This window comes from Haliotis rufescens, unplaced genomic scaffold (assembly GCF_023055435.1).
Source record: "Haliotis rufescens isolate VD_foot unplaced genomic scaffold, xgHalRufe1.0.p SCAF_11, whole genome shotgun sequence".
NCBI classification, from domain to species: Eukaryota; Metazoa; Mollusca; class Gastropoda; order Lepetellida; family Haliotidae; genus Haliotis; species Haliotis rufescens.
Genome location: NW_025963791.1, coordinates 14,371,711 through 14,376,232, shown reverse-complemented (window position 1 = coordinate 14,376,232; position 4,522 = coordinate 14,371,711).

The following is a 4,522-nucleotide window of genomic DNA, read 5'->3' as shown; positions in this document are numbered from 1 at the left end:
TATATTGTTTGTGTTGTTTATTCCTTTGTATTGATTTATATGGACTTGGAAAACCAATTGTAATATGGTTCTCAGTTACAACTGTTACCAGGGGTCCGGAAAATTGAAAATCCAAATCGGACATTTGCATTTAGGCCACGCCCCCTTCAAAAAGCGTATTTTAGTACGACTTTTTACACACATTACAAGTTATTTACGTTCAGTGTTCCCTCGTTATTGCGCGCTTCAATATAGCGCTAACTCGGTTATAGCTCCCAGCATGGCTCCCAAAATTTACTAACATTTTTAATAAACTCAAGTTTTCCAATGACACGATGTTTTTCCCCCCATCTCACAAAACAGATCACGTAACACCGAACAATAAATCCGAACTGAAGTACGCAATTTATTCCTATTATTATAATATCTGGTAATAAAAAAATTGTTCATTGTTTATCTGGACTAATGTTTGCAACATATTTTATTAATTATATTCAAAATTTCATTCAATAATCATATTAATGTTTACAATAATTTCGGCGAAGTGATCGGTGGATCGCACAACTCATCGTTATTTAAGCAACCACGGTCAGATTACCGCTATTGACGCCTTGAAACGAACTTTAGTTGCAAGAGAATGGATACACATGTCATAAATGCTGTGCCATGACTCGCTAAAAGTCATATTTGAGGCAGTTTGACTATTAAATGTCAACATACCGTTTTCGCAATCGAAATACATGTAGCGCGGGAAGTCCCTACGGTGACTGGTCAAAATCGTTCCATGCGTTAAAAAATATCCTACATACCATCTGTACCAAAGTACTACAGAGAGCATTCACTACCCTATGTCTACAGAGAGCATTCACTACCCTATGTCTGCAGAAAGACGTCGCTACCCTATTTCTACAGAGCATTCGCTACCCTATGTCTACAGAGAGCATTCACTACCCTATGTCTACAGAGAGCATTCGATATCCTATGTCTACAGAAAGCATTCGCTACCCTATGTCTAAAGAGAACATTCACTACCCCATGTCTACAGATAGCATTCGCTACCCTATGTCTACAGAAAGCATTCACTACCCCTTGTCTACAGAAAGCATTCACTACCTTATGTCTACAGTGAGCATTCACTATCCTATGTCTACAGAGGGCATTCACTACCCTATGTCTACAGAGAGCATTCGCTACCCTATGTCTACAGAGAGCATTCGCTTCCCTATGTCTGCAGAGAGCATTCACTACTCTATGTCTACAAAGAGCATTCGCTACCCTATGTCTACAGAGAGCATTCACTACCTTATGACTACAGAGAGCATTCGCTACCCTATGTCTACAGAGGGCATTCACTACCCTATGTCTACAGAGAGCATTCACTACCCTATGTCTGCAGAGAACATTCACTACCCTATGTCTACAGAGAGCATTCGCTACCCTATGTCTACAGAGAGCATTCGCTACCCTATGTCTACAGAGAGCATTCGCTTCCCTATGTCTGCAGAGAGCATTCACTACTCTATGTCTACAGAGAGCATTCGCTACCCTATGTCTACAGAGAACATTCACTAGCCGAGGTCTACAGAAAGCATACACCACCCTACGTCTGCATTGAGCATACACTACCCTTTGGCTAGAGAGCACATGCTACCCTAGATCTGCAGAGAACGCATGCAGAGTTTCTTGGCACCTTCTGTCCATTAGAAGGCTGGGCCCATCTCTTCATAACGCAAGTTGAAGATGCACATAGAGAGCCGGGAACCAGCTTGCCCAGTAGTTGCTGGAAGCTTTCTGTCCAATTAAACAACCTAGGAGATATTCTATCGTGTGTCCAGTGGTTGCCAGGAGGTCGTCTGTCCAGTGGTTGCTAGGCACCTTCTGACCTGTGGTTGCCAGGATGTCATCTATACACTGTACCAGGTTGCCGGGATGTCGTCGATCCACTGGTTACAAGGCACCTTCTGGCCTGTGGTTGTCAGGATGTCATCTGTCCATTGAACCAGGTTGCCGGGATGTCGTCGATCCACTGTTTACAAGGCACCTTCTGGTCTGTGGTTGTCAGGATGTCATCTGTCCGCTGTACCAGTGGTTGCCAGAAGGTCGTCTGCCCAGTGGCTGCTAGGCACCTTCTAACCTGTGGTTGCCAGGATGTCATCTATCCGCTGTACCAGTGGTTGCCAGGAGGTCGTCTGCCCAGTGGTTGCTAGGCACCTTCTAACCTGTGGTTGCCAGGATGTCATCTATCCGCTGTACCAGTGGTTGCCAGGAGGTCGTCTGCCCAGTGGTTGCTAGGCACCTTCTGACCTGTGGTTGCCAGGGTGTCATCTATCCGCTGTACCAGTGGTTGCCAGGAGGTCGTCTGTCAAGTGGCTGCTAGGCACATTCTGTCCTGTGGTTGCCAGGATGTCATCTATCCGCTGTACCAATGGTTGCCATGATGTCGTCTGACCAGTGGTTGCAGGGCACTTTCTGGCCTGTGGTTGCCAGGAGGTCATCTGTCCAGTGGTTGCTAGGCACCTTCTGACCTGTGGTTGCCAGGATGAAATCTATCTGCTGTACCAGTAGTTGCCAGGAGGTCGTCTGTCCAGTAGTTGCCAGGATGTCATCTATCCGCTGTACCAGTAGTTGCCAGGAGGTCGTCTGTCTAGTGGCTGCTAGGCACCTTCTGACCTGTGGTTTGCCAGGATGTCATCTATCCGCTGTACCAGTAGTTGCCAGGAGGTCGTCTGTCTAGTGGCTGCTAGGCACCTTCTGACCTGTGGTTGCCAGGATGTCATCTATCCGCTGTACCAGTAGTTGCCAGGAGGTCGTCTGTCCAGTAGTTGCCAGGATGTCATCTATCCGCTGTACCAGTAGTTGCCAGGAGGTCGTCTGTCCAGTGGTTGCTAGGCACCTTCTGACCTGTGGTTGCCAGGATGAAATCTATCCGCTGTACCAGTTGTTGCCAGTGGGTCGTCTGTCCAGTGGTTGCTAGGCACCTCCTGTCCAGTGGTTGCCAGGATGTCATCTATACACTGAACCAGTGGTTGACGGGATGTCGTCGATCCACTGGTTACTAGGCACCACTGGCCAATGGTTACTGGAATGCCATCAGTCCAGTGGTTGCTAGGAGGTCGTCTCTCCTTTGGTTTCATTGCAATGGCTGTTCCGTGATTGAACAGACCAAGGATCAGAATTGCTGTGAGTCACTGAGACATTAACTCCAGAAGCACCTTGCAGGTGTTGACAAAAACGTCCCTTTCCCAAACATACCCCTAATATTTCGTTTGAAAAAAACAAACAACCTAAACTGTCAAAAACGACCCCATTAGTCATAATGAAAACGGCTTGTGCGTTAGACAACATGTGATTACTATATGTTGTTTAAATATAGTCAACTACAGATTACAACAGATAAACGTACTAAAACCATCTATAATTCCTACCATATTTCCTCAAACGCAAGGCCTCGAAAAAAGCCCTGGGGTACCGGTGTATCTGAAAACAATAAATGCCAGGTCTTGATAAAACGCAGTGTAGTTTTTATGTAGTTATTACATTCTTTGCGTAACGATCGATCCCGACACCGGAAGCTCTTGACATTGACTTTTCATCTTGCTTAAAATATGTGATCGTTTTCTTCATTCGGATTATGCTTACGCTTTTACTTTAACCTCAGTTCCTTTACTCCGGTATAAATTAATTACCAGATTATCATCCAACTTTTGAAAAAAATAATAAAGAGGGAGGCATTTTTATCATCACTTTTTGCTGAAAATCCTTATACAAAATGAAGTATATTGGAATAAAATAGAAATAAAAACGATGTGTGGAGGGAAGTTAAAAGTAAGGAGGGAGGGGTGAGAATCTAATTATTTTTTAATACTAGCCTTATGGACGTAAACAACAGAGGAATGAAATAGCAAGAATTTCATAACCCATACCTTATTGTATTTCGACTACTGTATGTGCCCCTGCTAAACAGAAGCACTTTGGAGAACTTTTAAACTACTTTACCTTGAGATGGATTAAACCAAACCATTGGTCGAACATTGAAATCATGTTAAACGCTTCGGGTAAAGACTGTCTGAAAGAAATGAACATCCCATCGTTTAATCAAGGGAATAATGGTAGCTTAGATTAGGCCTAGATTAGACTATAAAATCTAGTCTCTGAAATGAACATATCTTACAAAAAAAACCCAACAACAGTTGTTAAATTATCTTAATAAAAATAAAACAAAAGGAGCCCAGAGACTCTCTACATCCTGATACTGCAGTAATCTAGACTTGTCAGACTTGCATGGGCTGTATTGGATATATTTGTATCAGGGTCTGTATGACAGACTAGACCTAGATGGTAATTGGTTGTTTTCTGTTTTAACAGCATCTACACCTTTGATATTAAGATAATATAAAACACAATGTCTCATTTAATTCACAAAAATACACTGCTAAAAATAAGCACTTCCGTGGACACAAAAGTGGGGTTTGAACCCACAATGGTGGATAACAAGTATTGTTACGTAATATTTCTAAACAAGGGCGGACAACTCTCGATATCT